A 21,599-nucleotide genomic window follows, 5' to 3' on the forward strand; every position below is an offset into this window, starting at 1 on the left:
TTTTTAATTATTTTTAGATCTTGATGAGATACATAAATTTAGTATCTCGTGCAAATAACTACTTTATTTAGAAACAGCACTTATAAAAAAATTTCGATACTTAAGTTAATTTTGTACACTTTATGATTATTATAGACTTATCTTTTTCAACTTTTTCTTCTATTTTATTTATAGCATTTTTTGGAAAAACCATTTTTTCTCTTAACAAGCTTAGCTTCATAATTCTGTTTGTTATACCTGTTATATTATTCTCATTATTCCAAGTAATGTTTATAACAATATCATTTACTAATAACAAAATGGTGACATTTGTCAACATTATTAACATTGATCAGATCATCTCTTAAATATTCATGCAAATAAAATAATTTGATTAGATGATAATGTAAAATATTTTATACTACTATCGGTTTACGGTAATTAAAACCCTATATAGCTAGTAATAAAATGTTGATTTGATCAAACTTTATATAAGTAATTAACAAATTAAACTTATATATTAAAAAGGAAGCTCCTTTCAGCATACAAAAAGTATAACACAATAATTCAGCTAAATTAAAAAAAAAATAAAGTATGACATAATTATAACTAATCAACAAAGCCTAAGATTCCGAACATGCAATTTAGAATGGTATGAGAGAGCACTTTTAATTTCATTTGTTCAGTGGTAACGCACTATGACATGTGCGCAAAGGGCATAGCACTCGATATGCTACCGTTCCATAATGTGACCACTGTTAATGATGAACCGAAAAAAAATAAAATAAAAGAAACAAGCTTTAAAAATTAAAAGCAAAACAAAAAGTGAAAATAAAAATATAAACGGTATCACGGACAGAGGTTATGCATTAAAATGTTTGTAACGTTGGATTCAGTTCTAACTACATTACTAGCTACTTGAATGTTGACAAGGGCAGAGAAGGGAAAAAGCCACCGCAACGGAAAAAGCTTGGTTTCTTTCATCATCATCAAACTTAATTCCATCACTTTGTTACAAGGTAACAAGGCCCACCATCTCCAATGTCGATTCCTTTTACCCCCAAAATGTTTTTGTTTCCATCCCCAAACAAACAGCACGGGAAACAAACCATCTATATTTGTTTGGATGATTATTAATTTACATTCATTGTACTAATTAATTTACAACAATGCTAGGAATCAAAAAAATATTAGCAAAAAATCAGCCAAATACCTCTGAGTGAATCCAAAATCTCTACGAGTTAATATATATGGATATTTCTTTTGCTAAGTATCAGAATGTTTCTTTTTCATACTAAATTGACGTTCTTTTATATATTTTTCGAATTTTTTTGTATTACAAATGTGAATGTCTCTATTTCTTTAAGAATTTCATATTTTTTTAAAATTTTATAGATATTTAATTATTTTTGCTAAAATATAACTTGATATTTCTTTTGTTAAGTATTAAGATATTTTTTCATATTAAATGAATGTTTTTTTTATATTTCTGTAATTGTGTAACTTGTAGTCTCTTTAATCATCAAAACGGCACCTAATATCCCAAAACGCAGAGAGCAACATCGTGATGATTTCATATGAATTTGGAATGATTAGCTTAGCGTATTGATAGGCAAAATTGTGATATACTGTTTTCATAACTCGAACAATTTTTAGTAATGGCTCCAAAAACTTGGTGCACACTACTATGGTTCACTCACATTCCTCACAACTTCGCACAACTAACCAGCAAGTGCACTGGGTCGTCCAAATAATAAATCTTACGTGAGTAAGGGTCGATCCCACGAAGATTGTTGGTATGAAGCAAGCTATGGTCATCTTGTAAATCTCAGTTAGGCAGATTATAATGGTTATAAATGGTTTTCGAAAATAATAATAAATAAAGCATAAAATAAAGATAGAGATACTTATGTAAATCATTGGTAGGAATTTCAAATAAGTGTATGGAGCTGCTTTGTTCCTGTTAAATCTCTGCTTTCCTACTGCCTTCCTTCATTCCTTCTTACTCATTTCCATGGCAAGCTGTATGTAGGGCATCACCATTGTCAATGGCTACATCCCATCCTCTCAGTGAAAATAGTCCAAATGCTCTGTCACAACACGGCTAATCATCTGTCGATTCTCGATCATGTCGGAATAGAATCCATTGATTCTTTTGCGTCTGCACTACGCCTAACAATCGCGAGTTTGAAGCTCGTCACAGTCATTCAATCCCTAAATCCTACTCGGAATACCACAAACAAGGTTTAGACTTTCCGGATTCTCAAGAATGGCCGCCAATAATTCTAGCTTATACCACGAAGATTCTGGTTAAGGAATCCAAGAGATATTCACTCTAGCTTTCGCTTGTAGAACGGAAGTAGTTGTCAGGCACGCGTTCATAAGGACGAATGATGATGAGTGTCACGGATCATCACATCCATCAGGTTGAAGTACGAGTAATATCTTAGAATAAGAATAAGCTTGAATTGAATAAAAGATAGTAGTAATTGCATTAAAACTCGAGGTACAACAGAGCTCCACACCTTAATCTATGGTGTGTAGAAATTCCACCGTTGAAAATATATAATTGATGGTGGTCCAAGCATGGCCGAATGGCCAGCCCCCAAATGTGATCAAAGATTTAAAATCCCAGATGAAAATACAATAGTAAAAAGTCATACTTATACTAGACTAGATACTAGGGTTTACAGAAATAATTTTAGAGCAATGCAAGGGGGCCAGCAATTTTTGTGATTGTTAGCCATCAACTAGCCATCAATGATAATTTGATGGTGTGAGATTGGTGTGAGATTTCATCCAATGGCTCACCTTCCTCTGCTGGTTACATGCTGGCCAAAATTCAATAAAACTGCTGGCCCCTTAGACTTTTCCATAATTTTAAGTGCAGAAATCCACTTCCGGGGCCCACTTTGGTGTGTTCTTGGGATGAGCTTGAGCTTTACACATGAAGAGGCTTCTTTTGGAGTTAAACGCCAAGTTGAAACGTGTTTTTGGTGTTTAACTCTGGTTTGTGACGTGTTTCTGGCGTTTTACTCCAGAATGCAACATGGAACTGGTGTTGAACGCCAGTTTGCATAATCTAAACTCGAATAAAGTATGAACTATTATATATTGCTGGAAAGCCCTAGATGTCTACTTTCCAACGTAGTTGAGAGCGTGCCATTTAAAGTTCTGTAGCTCTAGAAAATTCATTTCGAGTGCAGGGAGGTCAGAATCCAACAACATCAGCAGTCCTTTATCAGCCTGAATCAGATTTTTGCTCAGGTCTCTCAATTTCAGCCAGAAAATACCTGAAATCATAGAAAAACACATAAACTCATAGTGAAGTCCAGAAATGTGAATTTTGCATAAAAACTAATGAAAACATCCCTAAAAGTAGCTAGATCCTACTAAAAACTACCTAAAATCAATGCCAAAAAGCGTATAAATTATCCGCTCATCACAACACCAAACTTAAATGGTTGCTTATCCCCAAGCAACTGAAAATCAATTAGGATAAAAAAGAAGAGAATATACTATAAATCTCAAGACATCAATGAATATTAGTTTTAATTAGATAAGCGGGACTTGTAGCTTTTTGCCTCTGAACAGTTTTGGCACCTCACTTTATCCTTTGAAGTTTAGAATGATTGCATCTATAGGAACTTAGAGTTCAGATAGTGTTATTGATTTTCCTATATAAGTATATTGATTCTTGAACACAGCTACTTTTATGAGTCTTGGCCATGGCCCTAAGCACTTTGTTTTCCAGTATTACCACCGGATACATAAATGCCACAGACACATGACTGGGTGAACCTTTTCAGATTGTGACTCAGCTTTGCTAAAGTCCCCAGTTAGAGGTGTCCAGAGCTCTTAAGCACACTCTTTTTGCTTTGGATCACAACTTTAACCACTCAGTCTCAAGCTTTTCACTTGGACCTGCATGCCACAAGCACATGGTTAGGGACAGCTTGATTTAGTTGCTTAGGCCTGGATTTTATTTCCTTGGGCGCTCCTATCCATTGATGCTCAAAGCCTTGGATCCTTTTTACCCTTGCCTTTTGGTTTTAAGGGCTATTGGCTTTTTCTGCTTGCTTTTTTTCTTTTATATATATATATATATATATATATATATATATATATATATATATATATATATATATATATATATATAACACAGGAATCTAAAAGAGATACATATCAAGTTATTAGTCTCGACCTATGAAGTAAAGGCCGGCTAGAGTACATATATATACAGCCCTAAAAGCTAACATAAACATAAATCCTATTTCTCTAAAATTAACCTCTAAGAGAGATATACAAGTTAAAATGCAAAAGTGGAGAGCATATACATATATATATTCTAAGTACAAAATAAAAACCCCAAAAGTAGTCTTCACTTGCAGAGAGAATCAAGCACGCTCAACGAGGTGTGTCACGTCCTATATCTAAAAATAGAAAAAATTTCGAAATGAATGAGAACCAAAAGGTTCCTAACAGGGTAATAGTTCCAAATAGAGACGATGTAAAACTACCTGAACCCACTAGACAATCCTAAGCTCCAACAACCGAGATCCAAGCCTAGGGTTATACTAATCCAAAACTGGGTAAAACACTTTACATACTTCACTATTCATGGTCCAAATCTCAGTCTCATCCCACAATCCATTCTGCCTGTCTCTTTCTGATTTAATACCACATAAATTTGGTATTGATTTCAGTAAATGTATTTAGTAAATGCAAACACAATTAATAGGGTTCAAACACAATGAAGAATAGTTATAACATATACAGTAGTTAGCAATTAAGCAGAGATAAAAAAGTAGGCAAACTAAAACAATGCACACTCAAACATTACATAAATGCATATGATGCATGCCTATCCCACTAGCCATGAGCTTACGTGTCGGTTATTCTTCCAGAACCTGACACATCCGATAGCTAACCCGAACATTGTCTCTGTGTCGTGCATCTCCTTGAGGAATATAACAATCTCGACTTCATCAAAGACGATCTAAAAAGAGCAGGGACACCCTTGCACCTCTCACCAGAGGCAGCGCTATTCGAGATGCGTGCCCAATGATGACATATCACAATGTCATATTTTTCTATGCTTTTTCATACAAGAAATTGATGATTTGTGCTTAAATATTGAATGCTTTGGTGCTTAAATGGTATATTTCTTTGATCTTTTGATTTGATAAACTTTGTAGAAAATAAGAAGAAAAAGAAGCAAAAAAAACACAAAATAAGCTAAAAAGGAGAAAAGAAGAGTTTTGGGGCACACTTTGAAGGTAGAACACACTTTGATGCCTTAGGCCACGCTTTTAAAAGCATGACCCATGAACAAATAGCGCTCAACAAGGAACCAGCGCCTAATTTGAAGAGAGCGCTAGGCTTTTTATAAAGCCTTGTGACAGCATGACCATACCTTCTTCAAAGGGCCATAACTTGAGCTACAAATGTTCAATTGATGCAATTTCAGTTGCGTTGGAAAGCTGCCATTCAGAGCTTTGCAATGATATATAGAAATCCATATTTGGCATACAATTGAAGCACAAGTGAAAGGCATCTTTAAGGCCCAAAAATCAACCACAAAATGCAACCAGCAAGGCTAGAAGTGGGAGCCTCTCTCCAAAGCAAAGTAGCGCTATTAATGTACAAGAAAATTTTCCAAATTGGGAGAGCCAGGATTCAAAGTGGAGACCAAGGGAAAGCAAGGGCGTTAAGTTAAAATGTTTTAACTGAGCGCCAATACTTCACAAGGAGCACTCAGTTAACTTAAGTTAACTTTATCGTGCCTCATTCAAAGAAAATACAAGGAGAATGGCACCAATTTGACTCACCCAAGGTTCGAACTTGGAGCCTCTCTCTACAAGGCAGGGGCGCTCAGTTAACTTAGTTAACTTAGCGCTATGAGGGCTGCCCAATGAAGCTTTGTCACGCAAGGGAATTGGGCCAAAGACAAGCACATGTAGCGCTCAGTTAGAAAATTCTAACTTAACGCTACCTTGGAGCGAGGCACGCATCAAATGGGCCAAGGAAACAAGCTTTGAGCGCTCAGTTAACTTAGTTAACTGAACGCTCCCCTGGAGGTGCACCATGGTTCAATTTTAATTAAAAACCAATTGGTAGCCAATTCTTCACCAATTTGAAAAGGCCAAATCTAAATCAATCCACTCTTCTTCAAATCCAAAGCAAGCAAAGCCCATTATCATCACTCAAAGGCACAAAGATCAGTTAGATTAGGATTTTCATTTGAATTTTAAATTATTTTCAATTTTATTTTTATTTTCACTTTGTAAAGCCTATATAAGGCATCATTTTCATTTTTGTGAAAAAGGCTGGCTCCAATAGGGAGTTTTGCACTCTTTAGTTTTCATTTTGCCCTCTCTTTTAGTTTTCATTTCTATTTTGAATCTTAGGTGGAGAATTGAAGGAATTTTGTTTCATTCTCCCTTTGAGATTTCTCTTTGTTTTGTTTGTCTGCATAATTTCACTGAATTGTGATTTGAATCAAGGCTCTCTTTACTGCTTCCATCTCTATTTCTTCTTCAAATTGTTTCTCTGTTGGATCAAGGAAGGAATTGAGATCTAGACTTGTTTTCTAGTCTCTTTGATTCCCTGAGATCTTCAATTTCATTTTGCAATTAAGCTGAATTTAATTTCTGTTTGCTTCTTCAAGCTATTTTACCTTCCTGTTTGAATCTGCTGCAATTTATTTCATCTTCCACTTCTCTGTTTGGTTTCTACTTATTCTCTCTTGTTTAATTTCTAAAATTCCAGCACCTAATTCCCTTTTATTCTTCATGCAAGCGGGATTCACAGCAGTCCTTGCGATGTCCTTGCCAAGAGTAACATCAATCCATATGCAAGCAGGTTATACCATTGACCTTGTAATAATACATCTCAGTTCATTTCACAGTAAAATCTTTACTCAATAATTATATTAGCCATAAAGCCTCCATTAATAACCATTCACTTTGATCCAAAACCACTTCCAAAACATCAATTTAATCTAATTCATAAGTTCACACTCATTTTCAAGCCTAAAAACTAGTTATAGGACCTTAATTACGAGTTATGGAAGTTTACAAGCTTGCCGGAAAAGCCAAACAGTTAAAAACAGAGAAATCATACGCATCACCCTTGTGCGTACTGATGCGTGAGCATCTTATACCCTTTTTCTAGTCAATTTTATATTGTTTTTAATTAGATTTTAATTACTTTTACTTGATTTTAGTGAAAAAATCACCTTTGGATGCTACTTTGAATTTTTCTTGTGTTTTTATAATTTTAGGTAAAATTTGGAACAGTTTGGAAAAGCTTGGAGTAAGAAAGGAAAACGCTGACAGCTCCCCCTTCGGCACTGAATGCCCACCTTGCGTTCAACGCCAGCAAGGGGATAAGAGATCAGAACGCGCCCTCCCTCTCTGGTGTTGAGCGCCCAATCCTGGCGCTGAGCGCCAGCCTGCAATCCAAGTTACACACTATTGGGCTTCCAAAGTGGATTTAGCACTTATTAGTTTTATCGTACTTTATCTTTGTAATCTTTATTTTTAAAATAATATCTTTTAGATTTAGCATTTATTATTAGGTTAGTATTTAAAGAAAAAGATCAATTAGGTTTAGGATCTTCTTCCTTCCGCATCTTTTGAGAACCCTATTTTCTCTGTAAGTTATGAGTAACTAAACCTCCTAGTTAAGGTTAGGGGCTCTATTTATTTCTATGGATTAAGATTATTATTCATCTATTTTAATATATGTTTGATTCAATTCTAAGGTGTGTTTTCATTCTTAATTTAATGAAATTGGGTGGAACGGGAGTATAACCCCTTTTTCTACATGAGTTCTTGTGATACTCGGGAGAGGTCGTCTGAACTACAGCTTAAGAACACACTTCCTAGACGACTAATCCACAACTTGTTGGGGACAAGGAACATCTGTTCAGCTGGGATTTGGGGTGATTAGGGCCTTTGTAGTATAAACTAGTTTTTTGAACTTCATCCTACAACCCGAATTGGATGACCACAGGAGTGGCGTTTGATGAGGATCAGAGGAGATTAATCACTAAGGGATTATGGTTAATCACTTACAGTTTGCCATAGAATGAATCATTCATTGTTAAAATAGTTAATAAGAAGTTTTAATCCAAAAAGATAAACATCTCCGAGACCTTAACTATTTTCTCATCATTGTTTTACACCAAACCTTTTATCGCTTTTCTTATTTATTTGTTGATGCGTTTTCAATAACAACCAACTTTTACTGTTTGCCTGACTAAGTCCAATAGCATAACTATTGCTTGCTCAATCCGACAATCCTTGTGAGATTGACCCTGACTCACCTAAGGTACTACTTGGATGACCCGGTGCATTTGCCGGTTAAGTTGTGCGAGTTCTAATTTCGCGCACTAAGGTTTTGGTGCCGTTACCGGGGATTGTTCGTGATTGACAACTACCAGTTGTCTTGTTGCTTAGATTAGGTATTTTTACTAGTTTTTGTTTAATTAATTTTCTTCTTAATTTTTTATTTCTATCTTGTTTATCTTTCTTGCTTTTCAATTTTTATCTTATTTATCTTTCCCTTGATTTTTGAATTTTGTTTTAGTTATCTTCTTTTCATTTAATTTTAATTTTTAAGTTTGGTGTCTCTTTAGTGTTTTCTCTTTCTTTCTGAATTTAAAAAATTTTTAAACCCCTTTCTTTCTAATTTTCAAAAATTTTTAGGTTAAATATTCCATCTTTATTTTCAACTTTTTTCGTTAAGTGCTTACTTTAATTTATTTTATTTCTTTCAAGATATCTCACTGGGAGTTCTCTATACTTTGACATAGAGGCTCCCACTTTTTCTTTATTTCTTGTTGTTTATGAGTAGGAACAGGGATAAGGAATCCCTTCTTGATTTTGATCCTTAGCCTGAGAGGACCTTAAGGCGGCATTTGCAACAAACTAAGGCTTACAAAGCCTAAGAGAATCTCACGGAAACCTTTTAGAAGGAAGCTAAAGAGACCATTATAACAGCTAATCTGAAAGCTGAAGAGGATGCAAGGAAGGTGCTTGGCTCATACACTGCACCCACTACTGTTGACTTCTATGGGTGCAGTATATCTGTACCTGCCATAGGTGCCAATAATCTTGAGCTCAAGCCTCAGCTGGTCACTCTAGTGCAACAAAACTGTCAATTTCATGGACTCCCACAGGAGGAGCACATCAAATTCATATCTGACTTCCTGCAGATCTGTAACACGTTCAAGTCGAATGGAGTGAACCCTGAGGTTTACAAGCTCATGCACTTTCCCTTTGCTGTAAGGGACAGAGCAAGGCTATGGCTGGATTCTCAGCCCAAGGAGAGCCTGGACACATGGGACAAGGTAGTCACTGGATTTTTGGCCAAGTTCTTTCCAATCCAGAAGTTGAGTAAGATTAGAATGGAAGTCCAGACCTTCAGACAGAAAGAGGGAGAGTCCCTCTATGAAGTCTGGGAGAGATACAAGCAGCTGATCAGGAGATGTCCTCATGACAAGATTTTAGATTAGACCAGGCTAGAATTTTTTTATGTTGGCCTCTCTAAGATAGCTAAGATGTCACTGGACCATTCAGCAGATGGTTCAATGCACATGAAGAAGATGCTTAAAGAGGCAAATGAGCTCACTGAGATGGTGGCCAACAACCAGTACATGTTACACATCTAAGAGGAATGCTGTGAACGCTGGGACCACTCAGAAGAGAGGAGTCATGGAAATAGAAACACTGGATGAGATTTTGGCACAGAACAAGCTCATGTCCCAACAGATAAGCATGATCTCTCAGTACTTAACCGGGATGCAAGTTTCAGTTGTCAACACTCAAGATGCATCTTATGGAAGGGATGTTGGTGATGCTTCCCTAACCACCATGGAAGAAGTGAATTACATAGGATATTCCTCTAGAAATCCCAATAATGATCTATATGCAAATACTTTTGACTAGGAATGGAGGAATCACCCTAGCTTTGAGTGGAAGAAGCAGTAGAGGCCTCAACAAAGCTTCAACAATAATCAGGGTGGAACTAAACAAAATAGGTTCAACAATAGATAGTTCCAACCCTCTCAACAATAGATGGAGATGCCTAAGCAAAGCCTCTCTGACTTGGCCACAATAGTCTCTGACCTCTCCAAGACCACTCATAGTTTTATGCAAGAAACCCAATCTTCAATTTAGAACTTGGAAATACAAGTGGGTCAGTTGAGCAGCTGGATACCTGAGGGGCCTCCTAACACTCTTTGGTGCACGAAATTGTGATCATCAATGGCGCCATCAACATGGTACGCTCAATTGCAATCTCAACTCTTTATCACAACTTCGCACAACTAACCAGCAAGTGCACTGGGTCGTCCAAGTAATAAACCTTATACGAGTAAGGGTCGATCCCACAGAGATTGTTGGTATGAAGCAAGCTATGGTCATCTTGTAAATCTCAGTCAGGCGGATTCAAATGGTTATGGAGGATTAATGATTAAAAGATAAATAAAACATAAAATAAAGATAGAGATACTTATGTAATTCATTGGTGAGAATTTCAGATAAGTGTATGGAGAAGCTTTGTCCCTTCCGTCTCTCTGCTTTCCTACTGTCTTCATCCAATCCTTCTTACTCCTTTCCATGGCTACAGTCCCGTTCTCTCAGTGAAAATGTTCAACGCGCTCTGTCACAGCATGGCTATTCATCTGTTGGTTCTCGATCATGTCGGAATAGAATCCAGTGATTCTTTTGCGTCTGTCACTAACGCCCCACAATCGCGAGTTTGAAGCTCGTCACAGTCATTCAATCCTTGAATCCTACTCAGAATACCACAGACAAGGTTTAGACCATCCGGATTCTCAAGAATGACGCCATCAATTCTAGCTTATACCACAAAGATTCTGATTAATTCTGATTAAGGAACCCAAGAGATAAACATTCAAGCCTTGTTTGCTTGTAGAACGGAAGTGGTTGTCAGGCACGCGTTCATAAGTGAGAATGATGATGAGCGTCACATAATCATCACATTCATCAAGTTCTTGGGTGCAAATGAATATCTTGGAACAAGAATAAGCTGAATTGAATAGAAGAACAATAGTAATTGCATTAATACTCGAGGTACAGCAGAGCCCCACACCTTAATCTATGGTGTGTAGAAACTCTACCGTTGAAAATACATAAGAACAAGGTCTAGGCATGGCCGAGAGGCCAGCCTCCATGATCTAAGAACTAGACGTCCAAAGATGATCTGAAGATCTAAAGTGATCCCCGCGATGAAAATACAATAGCAAAAGGTCCTATTTATAGAGAACTAGTAGCTTAGGGTTTACAGAATTGAGTAAATGACGTATAAATCCACTTCCGGGCCCACTTGGTGTGTGCTTGGGCTGAGCATTGAAGTATTTTCGTGTAGAGACTTTTCTTGGAGTTAAACGCCAGCTTTTGTGCCAGTTTGGGCGTTTAACTCCCACTTCTGTGCCAGTTCCGGCGTTAAACGCCGGGCAGTCTTGAGCTGATTTGGAACGCCGATTTGGACCATCAAATCTCGGGTAAAGTATAGACTATTATATATTTCTGAAAAGCCCAAGATGTCTACTTTCCAACGCAATTGAGAGCGTGCCAATTGGGCATCTGTAACTCTAGAAAATCCACTTCGAGTGCAGGGAGGTCAGAATCCAACAGCATCTGCAGTCCTTTTTCAGCCTCTGAATCAGATTTTTGCTCAGGTCCCTCAATTTCAGCCAGAAAATACCTGAAATCACAGAAAAACACACAAACTCATAGTAAAGTCCAGAAAAGTGAATTTTAAATAAAAACTAATTAAAATATAATAAAAACTAACTAAAACATACTAAAAACATACTAAAAACAATGCCAAAAAGCGTATAAATTATTCGCTCATCACAACACCAAACTTAAATTGTTGCTTGTCCCCAAGCAACTGAAAATCAAATAGGATAAAAAGAAGAGAATATACTATGGACTCCAAAATATCAATGAAACTTAGCTCCAATTAGATGAGCGGGACTTGTAGCTTTTTGCCTCTGAACAGTTTTGACATCTCACTTTTATCCTTTGAAGTTCAGAATGATTGGCTTCTATAGGAACTCAGAATCCAGATAGTGTTATTGATTCTCCTAGTTAAGTATTATGATTCTTGAACACAACTACTATATGAGTCTTGGCCGTGGCCCAAAGCACTCTGTTTTCCAGTATTACCACCGGATACATCCATGCCACAGACACAAAACTGGGTGAACCTTTTCAGATTGTGACTCAGCTTTGCTAGAGTCCCCAATTAGAGGTGTCCAGGGTTCTTAAGCACACTCTTTTTGCTTTGGATCACGACTTTAACCGCTCAGTCTCAAGTTTTCACTTGACACCTTCACGCCACAAGCACATGGTTAGGGACAGCTTGGTTTAGCCGCTTAGGCCAGGATTTTATTCCTGTGGGCCCTCCTAGCCACTGATGCTCAAAGCCTTGGATCCTTTTTATTACCCTTGCCTTTTGGTTTAAAGGGCTATTGGCTTTTTCTGCTTGCTTTTTCTTTCTCTTCTCTTTTTTTTTGAATTCACTGCTTTTTCTTGCTTCAAGAATCATTTTTATGATTTTTCAGATCCTTAGTAACATGTCTCCTTTTTCATCATTCTTTCAAGAGCCAACAATTTTAACATTCATGAACAACAAATTCAAAAGACATATGCACTATTCAAGCATACATTCAGAAAATAAAAAGTATTGTCACCACATCAAATAATTAAACCAGTTTCAAGGATGAATTTGAAATCATGTACTTCTTGTTCTTTTGTAATTAAAACATTTTTCATTTAAGAGAGGTGATGGATTCATAGGACATTCATAACTTTAAGGCATAGACACTAAGACACTAATGATCATAAGACACAAACATAGATAATCATAAGCATAAAAATTCAAAAAATAGAAAAATAAAGAACAAGGAGATTAAAGAACGGGTCCACCTTAGTGATGGCGGCTTGTTCTTCCTCTTGAAGATCTTATGGAGTGCTTGAGCTCCTCAATGTCTCTTCTTTGCCTTTGTTGCTCTTCTCTCATGATTCTTTGATCTTCTCTAATTTCATGGAGGAGTATGGAATGTTCTTGGTGCTCCACCCTTAGTTGTCCTATGTTGGAACTCAATTCTCCTAGGGAGGTGTTGATTTGCTCCCAATAGTTTTGTGGAGGAAAGTGCATCCCTTGAGGCATCTCAGGGATTTCATGATGAGGAATTTCCTCATGTCCATGAGTGGGATCTTTTGTTTGCTCCATCCTCTTCTTAGTGGTATCCATGAGGACTTGGTCCAACCTTTGATCAAAGTTGACCCTTCTTGAGTTTGAAAGGGACCTCGGGGATCACCTTCTTCTGGGCCACAACTTCATAGAAGTGGTCTTGATGCACTCTTGAGATGAATCTCTCCATCTCCTATGACTCGGAGGTGGAAGCTTTTTCCTTCCCTTTCGTCTTTCTAGAGGTTTCTCTGGCCTTAGGTGCCATAAATGGTTATGGAAAAAGAAAAAGCAATGCTTTTACCACACCAAACTTAGAAGGTTTGCTCATCCTCGAGCAAAAGAAGAAAGAAGAGAAGAAATAGAGGGGATGGAGGTGGCTTTATTTTTTGGCCAAGGGGGAGAAGTAGTGTGTAGGTTATATGAAAATGAAGGAGTGAAGATGGGTTTATATAGAGGTGGAGAGAGGGGTAGGTTTCGGCTATTATGGGTGGGTTTGGGAGGGAAAGTGGTTTGAATTTGCATGGTGAGGTAGGTGGGGTTTTATGAAGGATGGATGTGAGTGGTGAAGAGAATGGTGGGATTTGATAGGTGAGGGGTTTTTGGGGAAGAGGTATTGAGGTGATTGGGGAATGGGTGAAGAGGAGAGAGAGTGGTGGGGTAGGTGGAGATCCTGTGGGGTCCACAGATCCTGAGGTGTCAAGGATAACTCATCCCTGCACCAAGTGGCGTGCAAAAATGCTCCTTCTGCCAATCCTGGCGTTAAACGCCGGGCTGTTGCCCATTTCTGGCATTAAATGCCAGTCTGGTGCCCCTGATGATTGGATTTTTGACGGTTTAGAATTTCACTAATGAAATCTCGTTGTAAAGTATAGTCTCTAAACTAACAATAATTCTTTCATACAAAATTTTGTTTGTCACAAGTACAAACCCCTAAAATCTATAAACCGAAGTATTTAAACCTCGGGTCGTCTCTCAAAGGACTTGCAGGGTAGTGTTCTTGTTATTGGTTATGGACTTGTTTATTTTGGGGTTTTGGATGAGAAATATGAATAGTAAATGGTAAGAAAACTTTATTAACAAAATGGTCTTGGCAAGGTTTGGTTGTCAAGGGTCTTCATCATTATCACTAGCCACAAGTATGGTAGTTGCAAGGATTAATCTCACTTAGTCATCCTTAAATCAATTAACAAAGGAAAGTCAAGTGAGTTATATCAATCCTAGTCCATAAATCCTAGCTTTCCACTAATTGGATTAATGAAGGCTAGAGTTAATGGCTATCAACTATCAATCAATTGGACACTAGTGACTCAAGAAATCCTAAGTTACCTTCTCAAGCCAAGAACATAAAATTCTAGTCTAACATTCTTCCAAGCATTTAATCAAACACTTGGAAGGCACAAAAGAAAAGTATAGTAAATCACAACAAGAATGAATTCTACATACAATTGAATGCAAAAATATTAACAACAACAATCAAGGAACTCACAATTATCATGAATTACCTCAAATTGCATTATTGAAAGAAAACAAAAGAACAACATTAGATCCACAACAAAATGAAGAATTGCAAGAATTAAAGTACATAACTAGAGAGAGGAAGAGGAGAAGAGTAAGAATTGATAATGGAGAAGTGAATCATAGCATGAATTAAACCTAGATCTAAGAAGAGAGATTAACCTAAACCTAATCCTAATTCTAGAGAGAAGTGAGAGCTTCTCTCTCTAAAACTAACTAATCCTAATCCTAATGATGCTAAAATGATTCCAAGATGTCTCCCCCTTCAATCCTTGATCCTTTTAGTGCATTTTGGCGCCAAAGTTGGTTCAGAAACTCCCCAAGATCGCCAGGCACGTGCTGCTTTAATGAAGTCATGTGCGGACTTCGACGCGTGCGCGCACGGTATGCGTGCGCGCCCTTGACCAATCTGCAATGTACGCGTGAGCGCCTTGTGCGCGTGCGCGTACATGACTGATTTTGCTTCTTTGGCTTTTTATGCTTCTCTCCACTTGTATGCTTCCTTCCTTGCTCCCTTTGATCCATGCCTAGCCTATTTCAATCCTGAAATTACTAGCAAAACACATCAAGGCATCTTGTGGAATCAAAGAGGAATTAGAGTTCATCAAAATAAGGCTTAAAAAGCATGTTTTTACACTTAAGCAGAAATACGGGAGAGATTACAAAACCATGCTAATTCATGGGTTAAATGTGAGAAAAGGTCATCAAAATACTCTAAATTCAATACAAGATAAACCGTCAAATTGGGGTTTATCAGCCCCTTTCTGGCGTTAAAAGCCCAAAATGGTGCCAGACTGGGCGTTAAACGCCCATTTTGCTATCTTCACTGGCGTTTAAACGCCAGCAAATTTTCTTCCAGGGTGTGCTATTTTTCTTTCTGTTTTTCATTCTGTTTTTTCTTTTTCAATTGATTTTGTGACTTCCCATGATCATTAACCTGTAGAAAACATAAAATAACAATAGAAAATAGATAAATATAACATTAGGTTTCCTCCCAACAAGCGCTTCTTTAATGTCAGTAGCTTGACAGTGGGCTCTCATGGAGCCTTACAGATGTTCAGAGCAATGTTGGAACCTCCCAACACCAAACTTAGAGTTTGACTGTGGGGGCTCTGTTTGACTCTGTTTTGAGAGAAGCTCTTCATGCTTCCTCTCCATGGTTACAGAGGGATATCCTTGAGCCTTAAACACAAAGGATTCTTCATTCACTTGAATGATCAATTCTCCTCTGTCAACATCAATCACAGCCTTTGCTGTGGCTAGGAAGGGTCTGCCAAGGATGATGGATTCATCCATGCACTTCCAAGTCTCTAGGACTATGAAATCAGCAGGGATATAATGATCTTCAACCTTTACCAGAACATCCTCTACAAGTCCATAAGCTTGTTTTCTTGAATTGTCTGCCATCTCTAGTGAGATTCTTGCAGCTTGTACCTCAAAGATCCCTAACTTCTCCATTACAAAGAGAGGCATGAGGTTTATGCTTGACCCTAGGTCACACAGAGCCTTCTTGAAGGTCATGGTGCCTACTGTACAAGGTATTGAGAACTTCCCAGGGTCCTGTCTCTTTTGAGGTAATCTCTGCCTAGTCATGTCATCCAGTTCTTTGGTGAGCAAAGGAGGTTCATCCTCCCAAGTCTCATTACCAAATAACTTGTCATTTAGTTTCATGATTGCTCCAAGGTACTTAGCAACTTGTTCTTCAGTGACATCTTCATCCTCTTTAGAGGAAGAATACTCATCAGAGCTCATGAATGGCAGAAGTAAATTCAATGGAATCTCTATGGTCTCAGTGTGAGCCTCAGATTCTCATGGTTCCTCATTAGGGAACTCATTGGAGGCCAGTGGACGTCCATTGAGGTCTTCCTCAGTAGCGATCACTGCCTCTTTCTCCTCTCCAAATTCGGCCATGTTTATGGCCTTACACTCTCCTTTTGGATTCTCTTCTGTATTTCTTGGAAGAGTACTAGGAGGGAGTTCAGTAACTTTCTTACTCAGCTGACCCACTTGTGCCTCCAAGTTTCTAATGGAGGACCTTGTTTCAGTCATGGAACTTTGAGTGGTTTTAATTAGATCAGAGACTATAGTTGCTAAGTCAGAGGAGTTCTGCTTAGAATTCTCTGTCTGTTGCTGAGAAGATGATGGAAAAGGCTTGCCATTGCTAAACTTGTTTCTTCCATCATTATTGTTGTTGAAACTGTGTTGAGGTATCTGTTGATCCTTCCATGAGAGATTTGGATGATTTCTCCATGAAGGATTATAGGTGTTTCCATAGGGTTCTCCCATGTAATTCACCTCTTCCATTGATGGGTTCTCAGGATCATAAGCTTCTTCTTCAGATGAAGCGTCCTTAGTACTGCCTGGTGCAGCTTGCATTCCAGACAGACTTTGAGAAATCATATTGACTTGCTGAGTCAATATTTTGTTCTGAGCCAATATGGCATTCAGAGTATCAATCTCAAGAACGCCTTTCTTCTGATTCGTCCCATTGTTCACAGGATTCCTTTTAGAAGTGTACATGAATTGGTTATTTGCAACCATTTCAATGAGTTCTTGAGCTTCTGCAGGCGTCTTCTTCAGATGAAGAGATCCTCCAGCAGAGCTATCCAATGACATCTTGGACAGTTCAGACAGACCTATGAAGATACCTATGATGCTCCATTCAGAAAGCATGTCAGAAGGACACTTTCTGATCAATTGTTTGTATCTTTCCCAAGCTTCATAGAGGGATTCACCTTCCTTCTGTCTGAAGGTTTGTACTTCCACTCTAAGCTTACTCAATTTTTGAGGTGGAAAGAACTTTGCCAAGAAGGCATTGACTAGCTTTTTCCAAGAGTTCAGAATTTTTTTAGGTTGTGAATCCAACCAAATCCTAGCTCTGTCTCTTACAGCAAAAGGGAATAGCATAAGTCTGTAGACCTCAGGGTCAACCCCATTGGTCTTGACAATGTGACAGATTTGCAAGAATTCAGCTAAAAACTGATGAGGATCTTCCAATGGAAGTCCATGGAACTTGCAATTCTGTTGTATTAGAGAAACTAATTGAGGCTTAAGCTCAAAGTTGTTTGCTCCAATGGCAGGGATAGAGATGCTTCTCCCATAGAAGTCGGGAGTAGGTGCAGTAAAGTCACCCAGCACCTTCCTTGCATTGTTGGCATTGTTGTTGTTTTCGACTGCCATGGTTTCTTCTTGTTTGAAGATTTCTGTTAGGTCCTCTACAGAGAGTAGTGCTTTAGCTTCTCTTAGCTTTTGCTTCAAGGTCCTTTCAGGTTCAGGGTCAGCCTCAACAAGAATGCTTTTATCTTTGCTCCTGCTCATATGAAAGAGAAGAGAACAAGAAAATATGGAATCCTCTATGTCACAGGATAGAGATTCCTTGAGGTGTCAGAGGAAAAGAAGAATAGAAGGAGAAGGTAGAAGAATTCGAACTTATCAAGAGAGATGGAGTTCGAATTATTGATAGTGGAGGAGTGTTAGTCCATAAATAGAATGATGTGAGAAGAGGGGAAGAATAAATTAAAAGATTTTGAAGAAATTTTGAAAAACTGAAGAATGATTTTCGAAAATTAAAGTTGGGAAAGAAATAAAGTGATTTTTGAAAAAGATTTTGAAATTAGAAATCAAAAGGATATGACTGAAAACTATTTTGAAAAAGATGTGATTAAAAAGATATGATTGAAAAGTTATGGTTTTAAAAAGATATAATTGAAAAGATATGATTGAAAAACAATTTAAAAAGATTTGATTTTTAAAATTAATGACTTGGCTAACAAGAAAAGATATGATTCAAACATTAAACCTTTCTCAACAGAAAAGGAAACATACTTGAAATGTTGAATCAAATCATTAATTGTTAGCAAGTATTTTTGAAAAATGGAAAGAAATTGATTTTGAAAATATATGATTGAAAAGATATGATTTGAAAAAGATTTGATTTTGAAAAATTATGAAAACTTGAAAAAAATTTAAATTAAAAACAAAATCTTCCCTCTTGTGCCAGTAAACGCCTAGAATGGTATCCATTCTGGCGTTTAACGCCCAAAACTCTACCTTTTTGGGCGTTAAACGCCCAGCCAGGTACCCTGGCTGGTGTTTAAACGCCAGTTTTCCTTCTTCCCTGGGCGTTTTGAACGCCCAGCTTTTTCTGTGTAATTCCTCTGCTGCATGTTCTGAATCTTCAATTCTCTGTATTATTGACTTGAAAAGACACAAATTAAGAATTTTTTTGAATTTTTAATGATGAGGAATAATCAAAATGCAACTAAAATCAAATAAACAATGCATGCAAGACACCAAACTTAAAAGTTTGTAGACTATTGACACAACAAATTGAGAATGCATATGAGAAACAACAAAACACTCAAGACAAGAGAATTTAAAGATCAGAGCATGGAAATCATCAAGAACAACTTGAAGATCAATGAAGACACATGAATGAATTCGAAAAATGCAAGAAGAATAGAAACATGCAATTGACACCAAACTTAAAATTAGACACTAGACTCAAACAAGAAACAAAAAAATATTATTGGTTTTAAGATTTTATAAATTTTTTTTGATTTTTTGAAAATTGAGTGGAAAAAGAAAATAAGGATATCAAAATTCTTAATGAGAATTCCAGGAATCATGCAATGTTAGTCTAAAGCTTTAGTCTAAAAAGATTAGACATGGCTAGCCAAGCTTCAGCAGGACATTACATTCTAGAGCTAAATTGATGAAAATCAATCAGCTTTGGTGATGATAAGAACATCACCTTGAAACTCTAGAATTCATTCTTAAAAATTCTGAAGAAAAATACCTACTCTAAGCAACAAGATGAACCGTCAGTTGTCCAAACTCAAACAATCCCCGGCAACGGTGCCAAAAACTTGGTGCACAAAATTGTGATCATCAATGGCGCCATCAACATGGTACGCTCAATTGCAATCTCAACTTTTTATTACAACTTCGCACAACTAACCAGCAAGTGCACTGGGTCGTCCAAGTAATAAACCTTACGCGAGTAAGGGTCGATCCCATGGAGATTGTTGGTATGAAGCAAGCTACGGTCATCTTGTAAATCTCAGTCAGGCGGATTCAAATGGTTAAGGAGGATTAATGATTAAAAGATAAATAAAACATAAAATAAAGATAGAGATACTTATGTAATTCATTGGTGAGAATTTCAGATAAGCGTATGGAGAAGCTTTGTCCCTTCCGTCTCTCTGCTTTCCTACTGTCTTCATCCAATCCTTCTTACTCCTTTCCATGGCAAGCTGTATGTTGGACATAACCATTGTCAATGGCTACAGTCCCGTCCTCTCAGTGAAAATGTTCAACGCGCTCTGTCACAACACGGCTATTCATCTGTCGGTTCTCGATCATGTCGGAATATAATCCAATGATTCTTTTGCGTCCGTCACTAACGCCCCACAATCGCGAGTTTGAAGCTCGTCACAGTCATTCAATCCTTGAATCCTACTCAGAATACCACAGACAAGGTTTAGACCTTCCGGATTCTCAAGAATGCTGCCATCAATTCTAGCTTATACCATGAAGATTCTGATTAAGGAACCCAAGAGATAAACATTCAAGCCTTGTTTGCTTGTAGAACGGAAGTGGTTGTCAGGCACGCGTTCATAAGTGAGAATGATGATGAGCGTCACATAATCATCACATTCATCAAGTTCTTGGGTGCGAATGAATATTTTGGAATAAGAATAAGCTGAATTGAATAGAAGAACAATAGTAATTGCATTAATACTCGAGGTACAGCAGAGCCCCACACCTTAATCTATGGTGTGTAGAAACTCTACCGTTGAAAATACATAAGAACAAGGTCTAGGCATGGCCGAGAGGCCAGCCCCCATGATCTAAGAACTAGACGTCCAAAGATGATCTGAAGATCTAAAGTGATCCCCCCGATGAAAATACAATAGCGAAAGGTCCTATTTATAGAGAACTAGTAGCTTAGGGTTTACAGAATTGAGTAAATGACGTATAAATCCACTTCCGGGCCCACTTGGTGTGTGCTTGGGCTGAGCATTGAAGCATTTTCGTGTAGAGACTTTTCTTGGAGTTAAACGCCAGCTTTTGTGCCAGTTTGGGCGTTTAACTCCCACTTCTGTGCCAATTCCGGCGTTAAACGCCGGGCAGTATTGAGCTGATTTGGAACGCCGGTTTGGGCCATCAAATCTCAGGCAAAGTATAAACTATTATATATTTATGGAAATCCCAGGATGTTTACTTTCCAACGCAATTGAGAGCGCGCCAATTGGGCTTCTGTAGCTCCAGAAAATCCACTTCGAGTGCAGGGAGGTCAGAATCCAACAGCATCTGCAGTCCTTTTTCAGCCTCTGAATCAGATTTTTGCTCAGGTCCCTCAATTTCAGCCAGAAAATACCTGAAATCACAGAAAAACACACAAACTCATGGTAAAGTCTAGAAAAGTGAATTTTAAATAAAAACTAATAAAAATATAATAAAAACTAACTAAAACATACTAAAAACATACTAAAAACACTGCCAAAAGGCGTATAAATTATCCGCTCATCACTCTTCCAAGCAACACAGAGGTAAACCCAAGGGGAGAGTGCAAGGCCCTCATTATAGACAAGGAGGCCGAGCCCAAAGAGGAAGCTGTTGCTGAGGATTTGAAAGAGGGAGAGGCTCAAAAGGAGACTAGGAATGCACTAACACACGCCCCAGTAAAGATAAAGGAGCCTAAAGTACGACCCTCTCTAAATGTGTAAAAAGAGACTGAGGATGAGCAAATTACTAAATTCGTAGTAGTCTTCAAGAAGTTACAAGTCAATATTCCTTTTACTGAGGTGTTGGAGAAGAAACCTCCCTATATGGCCTGCTTGAAAAGTGTATTCTCTGAGAAGAAG

The 21,599-nt window shown here is 37.7% G+C and overlaps 1 non-coding gene across 1 annotated transcript; it reads left to right on the forward strand.

The window, feature by feature from the left end:
• Positions 1-17,397: 17,397 nt before the first annotated feature.
• On the forward strand, positions 17,398-17,505 carry LOC112793229 (small nucleolar RNA R71). The gene has a single exon (XR_003197932.1). It is a non-coding gene; the product is annotated as a small nucleolar RNA R71 (small nucleolar RNA).
• The last annotated feature ends 4,094 nt before the right edge of the window (positions 17,506-21,599 follow it).

Source organism: Arachis hypogaea, chromosome 3 (assembly GCF_003086295.3).
Source record: "Arachis hypogaea cultivar Tifrunner chromosome 3, arahy.Tifrunner.gnm2.J5K5, whole genome shotgun sequence".
Classification (NCBI taxonomy): domain Eukaryota; kingdom Viridiplantae; phylum Streptophyta; class Magnoliopsida; order Fabales; family Fabaceae; genus Arachis; species Arachis hypogaea.